This window comes from Suncus etruscus, chromosome 2, assembly GCF_024139225.1.
Source record: "Suncus etruscus isolate mSunEtr1 chromosome 2, mSunEtr1.pri.cur, whole genome shotgun sequence".
NCBI lineage: Eukaryota > Metazoa > Chordata > Mammalia > Eulipotyphla > Soricidae > Suncus > Suncus etruscus.
Genome location: NC_064849.1, coordinates 27,307,115 through 27,318,303, shown reverse-complemented (window position 1 = coordinate 27,318,303; position 11,189 = coordinate 27,307,115). Strand labels below are relative to the sequence as shown.

Genomic DNA, 11,189 nt, shown 5'->3' with positions numbered 1-11,189 from the left:
GTTTTAAATATTTATTATATGTAATCCTCACTTAGCTAATAGGAGTTTGCTATAGAAACTGTCTTAGCAACTGAGAATAGCATTAGCAGAAAGATGAACACACATTTGAAAAAATCTAGGCCCCTCTAAAAATAAATAAATAAAAAACAGTTCTGTCCAAAGAAAGACAACTGTGTATTAAATCCTGAGGAAACGAGTCCTGGTTATATAAAGAGGAGCATATTGGAATTAAATTGTATGAAATTTTCAGCCATTATGCTTGGTTTTAACATAGAAAGCCAGGTAAGTGTTCACCTCAATCTGTAATTAAGTCCAGCCGGAATTACATTATTGAAACTTATCAGTCATCCTCCTCAGCCCTACAGACATAATAACCTGCAACAACAAATGCATTTCAATCCAATTTGTAAAATAATCCATTAATTCTTTCAAAAAAGTATTCATGATTACTAAACCATCATAGGCATTATTACAGATTTAATGCAGAATTGACTTAGACAAGATGCTATTTTTCAGAAAACGTGGCAATGAAGATAATAAAGCAATGAAGCAATTAGGGAATAGTAAATAAATCCATCTATTATCTATTCAGTACTACATGGATATATCATCACATGCATTTGTACATCAGATAAGAACAAGTAAGCAACTAATCTCAAAAACAGATGCAATCTCACAGTAACAGATGTTATGAAATCAAGTTAAGTAATAACAAAGTGGTTAATGGAGGTAATCTGATGTTTGAAAATCTATTTATGTGCTATCTAAGCAAAGAACGATAAAGAAACATAAAGCGAGAGCACACTAGGTAGGGCATTTGCCTTGTACGCAGCCAGAGCAAGTATCATCCTTGGAAATTTCATATGGTCTCTCAAGCCTGCCAGGAGTAATTTCTGAGCACAGAGTCAGGAGTAATCCCTGAATGCCACTGGGTATGGTCCAAAATAGAAAAAAAAAAAAAAAAAAGAGAGAAAGAACACAAAACAACAAGACAGCCATTGCAAAGGGAATCAATTAACAAGATCAAAAAGAGCTGGTAAAGAAAGGTCAGAAAGATAGCCTGCCCAGCAGGCAATGTTTTCCATAGGAGCACTGTTTCAGGAATATTGCTATTCTGAAAATAGAAGAACAAAAGGAAAGAAGCAACAGTTATTATAAATTTTTGCCATAACTTCTCCCCTTTCCTTTATCTATATCCTCTTACAATATCAACTGGTTAAAAATACAAAATTATTGGGGGTCAGATATATGACTCAAATGGTAGAACACAAGCCCAACATGTGTGAGATTCTGAGTTGGGGTTCTGGACCTACAGGAGCTCGAGAACATTTATGTATCACTGATAAGGGAAAGTAGAAATGTCACCAGAATCCAACTTCATTATTATTTTCTATTTTTCATTATTTCAGTCAAGAATATGGAATATCTCTTAGTATATGGAACTTATGTAATTGGTAGATGCATATAAGTACCCATATCTGAGAGATGCAATGTGCATCTGCCAGAAATTTCTTTTTTTTTTTTTTTTTTTTTTTTTTTTTGCCAGAAATTTCTAAGGAAGTATTGTGATGAGATTATCAAATATAAGCTCAGCTAACATATAAAGTGGAAAGTTCCATAATACATCTAGAAGTAAAGACTAAATTGGTTTTAAAATTGTTTGTATTTTTCAAAAGGAAATGATAATGTTGACCTGGGTTGAGAACTTTTACAGAAAATTCAAGAGATTTTTTGGTGTAGATTTACTTTATATAAATTCAGAACTGATTTTCCTTTTCAGTTTAAAGTTTTTAGTATGCATTATCATTCCAATTCAAGTATAATAAAAAGGAGTTGAATTAGTATTTTGTTTTTGTTTATGTTGTGCCATACTGGGCTGGGCTCAGGGCTTACTCTTAGTTGGGCTCAGTGGGCCATTTGGGATGTCTGGGAACAAACCGGAGTCAAATGTGTGCTAGGCGAATGCCCCATTTACTGTACTGTTACTCTGACCACAAAGGTTGAATTATTTCTTAGCTTTACTAAACTTGCACTAAAATTTTTAAAAGTTTAATTAGTGAACAAGTATTAAAATTAATAAATATACAAAATTATCACACAAAAAAAGAAGTACGGGGGCCAGAGCGATGGCTCAGGGGTAGGGCGTTTGCCTTGCACACGGCTGACCCAAGATGACTGAGTTCGATCCCTCAGCATCCCATATATTTCTCCAAGCCAGAAGCGATTTCTGAGCACATAGCCAGGAGTAACCCCTGAATGTCACCGGGTATGGCCCAAAATCCAAAAAAAAATTCCAGATTACAATGACTTGTGACTGCATTGCTCTCATGATTTGCATTTAACACTAGTGTAAAAATCTCTCCCTAGGGTCACATTAAAATCTTTTTGGGGTTGAGAGGGGTACATCCAGCAGCACTCAGGGGTTATTCTGGCTCCTGGCTCTAAGCTCAAAAATCGCTCCTGCCAGTCTCGGAGACCATATCGAATGCGGGGGAATAAACCCGGGTCCTCCATGGTTCATCCCAGTGCAAGGCAAATGCCCTATCATAGTGCTATCACTCAGGCTAACATTAAGATTGTATGGTTTATGATGCTAGCTATGTCTGATTTAGTCAAGTTATACTTTTTCCTCATTAAGAATATCCCATCTAAATGTCATCTTTGAAAGTTCTCATTACTGAGCCTACAGTCTCCCTGATTGAATTCACAGAAAGCCAGTTTCATAACTTAATTATACATTTTATGTTTCTGGGCCTCTACTCCAGGCCAATTGTCCAAATTCTGATCATATCTGAACAAATCTTATTCCCTTTTTCTGAGCATAGCTTGTTAGAGCAATAAATAGAATTGAAAGCCTAGAGATAAACTTTCAGATCTATGAACAATCCACAACAAAGTAGTTGGGTATATGAAGTGCAGCAAGGAAAGCCTCTGCAAAAGATGTTGCATGGAAGATTGCATCGTCATATGCAAAATATTAAATGTGGATACCATATAAAATTTAATGTATATAAAAGACCTCAAGATTAAACCAGAATCCATAAGCTATCCTAGTTAAAACATAGTCAGAATTCTTTAGGATATTTCCAATAATTTGTTTTCATTGTCAAAGAAAAAAATAGACTATCAAATGTAAAAAAATTTTACATACCAAGAGAAATTTGGACTGAAATATAAAATACCTTACTGAATGGTAGAAAATAGCTTCACAGCATATGTCAGATAACAAACTAGTGTTCTATGTAAACATATCTCTATAAAACTCAGCATAAAAATTAATAACCCTATCACAAAATTAGGAAAGAATATAAGAAGACAAATAGTAAGCCAGTAGGCATATGAAATAAATGCTCATTGTCACTTGTTATAATGAAAATGCAAATCAAAACAACAATGATATATCATTTCATACAGTGATATTAGATTATAGCAAAAACTGAAAAAAAAACTGGTATTGGCATGGATGCGATTAAAAATAAAGGAAACCTTGTGCTGGAGCGATACATGCAGCAGATGCAGGACTGCTCTGGGACCGACCTGGGTTTTATCCCCCAAATCTCATTTGGTCCCCTGAGCCTGCCAGAAGTGATTTCTGAGCACAGAACCAGGAGTAATCCCTGAGCTCTGCCAGGTATGCCCTTCCAAAGGAACCCTCATTCACTGTCGATGGAAATATCATCTGGTTCAGCTTTTATGGAAAATAGAATGGAGACTTCTTTAAAAATTGATAAGTCATTCATTTGTCCCAGCAATCCTACTTCTTGACTTTTATCTCAAGAATTCAAAAACAGTAATTTGAAGGAATACATGCATACAAATTGTTTCATGCAGTACAGTAGTCAGAAGACAAAAGTAACCCAAATGATTGAATAAAGAAATGTACACAACTCTTAGGCACAGCAATAAGAGAAGATGAAAAAACTTATGTTTTCAAATTGAATAGAACTAGAAGGAATCATGTTAAGTGAAATAAATCAGAGGGAAAAGAACAAATACCTTCTGATCTTATTCATCTGTTTTATATGAAAGGGAAAAAAGCACAGGAATAGACAATAATCCTCCCAAAACAGACCCTTAATTTTGATTTCAGAATAAGTTAGTGTAGCAAAATAAAAGGGAGGAAGGAATCAGTGGGATGGGATCACAGGAACAGAGGCAGAGGGTCACTTAGTGCTAATGAAACCAGTAAATCTGTTGATCAAATCATGAAAGTTGACATTGTGTAATCAAGTTTCCTGAGCTACAATTTAAAAAGTATATAAAAGAACACGATTGGGGGGCCGAAGAGATAGCATGGAGGTAGGGCTTTTGCCTTGCATGCAGACGGACGGTGGTTTGAATTCCGGCATCCCATATCGTCCCCAAGCCTGCCAAGAGCCATTTCTGAGCATAGAGCCAGGAGGAACCCCTGAGCGCCACTGAGTGTGACTCAAAAAACAAAAACAAACAAACAAAAACACAAAAAAACCCACACACAATTGGGTAGAACCAATGGAAATATATTCTTGGTCTTAAACAACACCACTCAGCATTACAAACTTGTAGAAACTTTTTAGGTAAATATAGAAATTTAATGAGATTTCAATTAAAAAGTAGAATTCTCCTTCTGAGAGCTAAATAACTTGTTCTAAAGTTTAATTGCATTCTAACTAAAATCTAGGAAACCCTAAAAAAAATAAAACCAAATAGAGGAAGCATTTAAAATCTGAATATTAATACAAAATGGTCATTCAGCTCATAAATTAAAATCATTTTAATAGAAATTGTGCTTTTAGAAAAGCAGAAAGACAAATCATTGTAGGACAAATATTTGCCATTTATAGTTAACTGTGATAATTATTTTTCTTTTATTTTTCCATAAAAGATACGTCTGGCTTTATTCATTACTCCAAAAACTCATTTTTGACTAGATTCAGACTTAGAAGTAGAAGCTCTCAAAGAGGACAGTCTCCGTCTCTTGGCAATCTGCTCCTGACTTTTCTCTTTTGCTTCTTTCATTCTCTTTGCCAACAGTTTAACGATACTATGCAGCCTCTTCCGTGTTTTTCTTGGTACGCTGTTTCTTCAAAGCAATACATCTATGTTTTGTTGTAGCACACCTGGTGTAACACGACGCTGAATCTTGGGTACTTTGGTCCAAGGTTTCTTACCTTCTTTATTTAGGGGCTTCTTTGCAACATACTGGCAGACATCACATTCTTTAGAGAGATTGAAAAGTTTGTGGATTCTGCTAGCTCTTTTGGGTCTAAGACGCAGAGGCACAGTAGTATCAGTGAGTCCAGGAATACCCTTTCCCCTTTCTTTACTATGACCAAACTGAGAACATTCAAATTGGCATTCAAAATGCAACCACGATCAGACTTGAGTTTTCTTTCACCGGACCTGCGTGGTCCCTAACAGGAATGTTCCTTACTCAGCAGTAGTCGGACCTGACCATGGGTCAAGACCCCCTGCTTCATGGTGTAACCTTGCTTATCGTTCCCGCCATTGATACGGACCACATAACCCTTACAATTCTTTTCCCAGAGCTTCATCAGCAACTTCGGTTGCCATCCACTTCTCATAAAAGGTATGAAGTTTGCGTTCATAGTCCACTTCAATGAGTTTCTAGCAGTTGGTAGCTGAGTAAAAGATGTTCAACTTTATGATCAGACAGCCCAACACCTTTTATCCACCATGAAAAAGAGGCCATACTTCCACTTAGCTAAGAATTCATAGACTCTCTGATAATTATTTTTAAAAATGGGTCAGAGATATAATACAGTGTTATAGAATCTGGTTTTACATGCAGCTAACCCATTTCAATCCTGGTAGCACATATGGTCTATAAAATCCCATCACGATTGATCTCTGAGCATAGAGTAAGAAGTACGCCCTAAGCACAATTGGGTATGCTCCCTAAACCATTACATAACAAGCCTCATACAGAATAGGATTGAAAATATACTTCATAAAAACATATGTAACTAAATATGTAAGAAAAATGATGACCAATTATGCTCCTAATATAATAAATTTGCAAAGCAACACTATGATTCCATGTTTCATCTCAGAGTAGGAAAATCGAAATGTTCACCTGCCAACAATGCTACGAACAGAAAAAATGGCCATAGATGGCCATTTATGGCCATTTATGAAAAATGCCCTAAACTTTTATGGGGCAGTTTTCAATATATTAGAAAGTCCATTCATGAATCTTACAATTTAGCAACAGAAATTCTAGAACTGTAACTGTAATCCTACCTCTACAAAAAGAAAAAAAGAGGTCATTATAGTATTAAAGGACTGAAAAAACATGCAGGTATTCATGAACCTGATACCTTCTAAATCAACTATAATGCATCAACATAACAGTACACTTTGAGCAGGTAGAAAATGAAAGAGGAAAACCATTATAAATGTGTAGGAAATTGATTCTAATGTATCATGCAAGATTAAAAGGGCAAGACACAAGATAAGGTAATGAGTGTATAAAACTCTAATCTGTTTTGTTTTTCTTTAAAGATAAATACCATTATTAATATACACTTTACATGCAAATAAGTGCACTTATTTAATGTATACAATTTGAAATGTGTGGACATTTATAAGCACAGACCCACATCACCTAAAACAAGGTAATGGACAGACAATATCACACTTCTATTTCTGTACGTCCATTTTTGTTTTGTTCTATTTTTGTGGTTAGACCATTTAACAAGAAATTTTCAATCTTAACGAAGTTTTCAACAATGGTTTTACAAAGTTGCTCATAATACAGCTGATTTGAGCTTTCAATGTTCCTACACCAAACCCATCATTAGAGTGACCCTACCTTCATTGTTGTCCCGAATTACCCACCATTACCCACCACATTCCAAAACTAACTCCTTAGCAGGCACAAAGTATTTTATCTTGCTTGTTACAAGAAAATGGCTAATAGAATTATCAATAAATACATCAGTAAAAGAAAATTTGTGAAAATTGTTCTATCTCACAATGGGGTTATTAAAATCATGGTCTGAGGCTTTACTAAACTGTTGCTAGCTGATCCTGTGTGTTATTGCTTTTGTTTACTGAGCTTAGTTGACTTCTATGCTCCTTTCCCCTCTTATTTGCTGTGCTCCTACTGGCTATCAGTACTGTGGAATTTGGAGATGTCACGTGATCGTGCATAAGGCTGTGTATTGCAGGAACTCCAGGATCTGTAGAACTGAGCCAATGAGTTTTAGTGGCTTGGTTTGGCTTGAAGCTCTAAAGCTGTGTAATTGTTTCCATGACAGAGGCTATGAGATGTGGGTGTGACTGATAGGGCTTCTATCAGTGTGGGGGAAAATTGCATAAAGCTGCATATACTCACTTTGAAAAGACCCCAGAATCCACAGCCTGAAAACTGACATACCTGGAATTTTAATCAGTTTGGAGTCTCTGCAGAAATTAGCACTGAAGTTGGGCGATTTGCATGGTTTCCATGGCTACATCTGCAGGATGTACCGTAATTCCCGGCATATAAGACGACTCTTCAACCCATGAAAAACTTCCTAAAAGTCGGGAGTCATATTATATGCTGGTATAAACTTGTTCCAGCTTCAGGGACCAGTGATCCGCACCCCTCTTACTTTTAAGAAATAACTTACTTTTACGACTTTTAGGAAGTTTTTTATGGGTTGAAGGGTCATCAATATACACTGGCAAATACGGGTATATGTGACTGCTAGGACTTCCTGCAGAGAGGGGACTCAATCAACCCCCCTTCTGTGGGTACCCCAGAGTTTTCAGTCCTAAGTGCTTAAGTGCCTGAGCCTGTGAGTCTTAGTGGCTTGACTTACATCTCTTAGATTAGTGGTGAAACTGTGAAGATGGGCCACTGCTTACCAAAGTGGTAGCTCCTCCTAATAAGTTTTAAGTGCACAACATTATGTTTCTAATTATATAATAGTAGTAGAGTGGATATCTGAATTTTTGTTTTTGGGTTTGGAGAGGGGCACGCCCATTGGTGCTAGTGGATTACTCCTAACACTATGCTCAGGGATCTCTCATAATGTTCTGATAACCATGTAGATAGCCAGGTAACAAAGTCAGGTTGACCACATGCAGTACCTGCTGTACTATCCCTCCAGTCTCTGATAACTAGATATTATTGGAAGAGCTTAACTCAAAGTTTGAGAGTTTGGGATGCTCAGGGCTCACTTCTGTCTCTGTGCTCAGGAATTACTCCTAGCAATCCTTAAGGGACCATATGCCAGGGATCAAACCTAAGGCAATTACTGTAGCCACTGTACTATCTCTCTGGTCTGGAAGAACTTAAATAGTATTCCCTAAAAGTTCTCCATACAGATAGAATTAGACCATTCTTGTCCCTCTGTACTTGACTCATTTCACTCAGCATAAGATCTTCCAAGTTCATCCATATTGTCACAGATGTCAGGGTTTCATTCTTTTTTAAGAATAATTGACATTGTATGACATGCATAATCCATTCGTTGTTTCTGTCAATAGACATGCATTATTCCTTGTTCCTTTGCATATTAAAATGGAAAATATTAAAACTAATATATAGAAAAGTTAAGAGAAGGGAACAATGTGGGGAAAAAAAGGGAAAAAATGAGGATTCTCTGAGTTTACCTTTTAAATTGCCTGTATTATATGGTATTTTAAATATTTAAAATATAATTAAATCAAGAAGGGTAAATTAGGTCTTAAGATATCTTGATTTCTTCTATCTGTCTGTCCTTGATGACTTGTGGGCTTAAGGATTTAAATAATTGTCTATAATTCTTATTATATTTTGGGTGATGAATAGCAAAGATGTTTTGAAGAAGGAAAGCAGATTTAAAGTTACATTAAACTGCAATCACCTTCACAAGACTGACAACCAGCTACATTAAAATCAACTGCTCCATTTCATTATCTTCTCGATGTAGAGATATTCATAATAAGACATGTGTGTGGCCTTTATATTTACCCTCAAAGTTACAGATTTATAGAAAAAGTTAAAATTCATTTTTTAAGATTCAGTAAGCAAGACCAACCTTATTCTCATTTCCGTTGTCTGATTCACACAGGAAACCTTCAAGGCTGTAAGAGCCAACATGCTGTTGTCAGCAATTACAGGCCGAGTCATCTGAGAATGAGCACAATTAACAGACTGAACTTCTCTCTAGCAGGCATTTCATCCTCAGTAGGACCATCTGTACTACATTAACCCAGGGTAAGAGAACAAACAACCCAGAATCTGGAGAAAATGAAATCTTACTAAAAATATTTCACAAAAGAGCCAACATATTACTATAGGGTGTAGGAGTGTGCTGATTTTTGTTTAAATATGAATTTTCCTGTATACATAGGAAAATCACACAGTCTCTCTAAATTTTAATATCCTCATGTGTAAAACACTCAATTAAAAACTTTATGTTATAATTGGAGGAGATCTTTGTGTCCCTGGATTATGTATCAGGCAAAAGGCACCACTCTATAATATTTGTAAAAAGGTCTCCCTTATTTCATAACTGACTGGAATAATCTTCTCTAAGAATTCTACCCATCATGTAAGTGGAGCAAAGAAATAACTGTAAACTACAGAAGAACTAATTGTGCTATCCAGTAGACCTCAATTTGTATCAGTGTAAGAGATTCTTTAGGCTAACCGCACATTTCATGTCAGCATTGCATGTAATATACCCTTCTGCAAGATGTAGGTCAAAGAAACTCCATTAACATTAGACTCCATTAGAAGAGAGATAGGCCAGGTGTCAAGCTCTGGTATCACCAGCTACTATAAAGTCTTTGCTATGAGTCCATTCTTGCCCAGGTCTGGAGTCTGTGTAGATGTATTAAGTTTCCTGTTTGCGAGAACCATTTTTACAAACACTCACCACTCAGTTATTCAACTCACAAACTGGATCTAAATAAATTTCTTTGGCTCAGTTCAGACTTTCTTACTCACTGCACTCTGTTCAGTGCAGTTTTAATGTAACACCTCCCTGGGACCCTATAAAATGCTTAGCTATTCTTAATCATCACTAATGTAAAGTTTTATAGGAATTTATGGATCAACCACATACTCCACCTGAGTACAAGTTGGTCTGATAAGCATTCTATTTCCTTGACATTGTTATTACCTTGAACTCTTGAGGTCAACTCAAGGCAGTATGTTCCCAGGGTTTTAAGGAAAGAGTAGTATCAAATCCCAGTTTTCAAATATCCTTATTCTATATAAAACTCCTCTACTCCTTTCATTCAGCCATCCCAGGTATTTTGCTCCAGAGCTAAATAGAGAAGATACATTATCATCAGAAATGCTCAAATCATACAATCGCTGTACGTCTTGCTTTTCTACAGAAGAAACATTGGAATGTCATATCTCAACTTGCCCATCTTTTGGGGATCTTAAAGCTGAATGAGAAACAGGAAAAGTAGCAAACACTCTAAAGAGAACATCACAAATTCATAATTTCGTTGTTATATATGGAAGGCATTAGGCACAACATCTATCACAGAGCGTTCAATAAATGTCAACTATTATAAAATATTATGTTTATTCAAAGACAACTCCAAGCGTTTTCAAAGTATGTGTGCTGATAAAAAACAAGCTGTTGGCAATGTTTTTAAGTAATAGAGGTAAACAAGTATCTGTCTTAAGGGTCTGGGATTGATTATGCTTCAAATATAAATACAAATTTCATAGCTATTTTCATATTGCTAGTAGTTCAGTTGCTCTGGTTTCATAATATAAATGCATGGGCATATACATAAAAATAAAACTATGGAAGATATTTTCTATATGTCTTGAATTATTTATTCACTAGCAAATATTTATGCAGCACCTAATACAGGTATCAAGATACATGAGTAAAATGCAAACCCATTCTTTTTGGACTGAATTCATTCTTTTTTTGTTGTTTATTTTTGTTTTGGGGCCACATCCAGTGATGCTCAGGGTTACTCCTGGCTATGTGCTCAGAAATCTCTCCTGGTTTGGGGGACCATATGGGAAAATGGGGGATCGAACTACATCTTAGGTCAGCCGCATGCAAGACAAATGCCCTACCACTGTGCCACTGCTCCAGCTCCTAAACTCATTCTTTAAATAAAAAGAGCTTTCATAAATCAATAAAGAGGTCAAAACACAAATTTTTACCAAAGTTAAGAATATTTAAACACAACTTTTGAGGGGGGCTGAGTCCTACTCAGCAGTGTTCTGTGCTCAA

General features: G+C 36.0%; 1 pseudogene; it reads right to left on the bottom strand.

Moving 5' to 3' along the window:
* Positions 1–4,896: 4,896 nt before the first annotated feature.
* The window catches only part of LOC126001653 (40S ribosomal protein S6-like), a 29,543-nt pseudogene continuing 23,250 nt past the window's right edge, over positions 4,897–11,189 (bottom strand).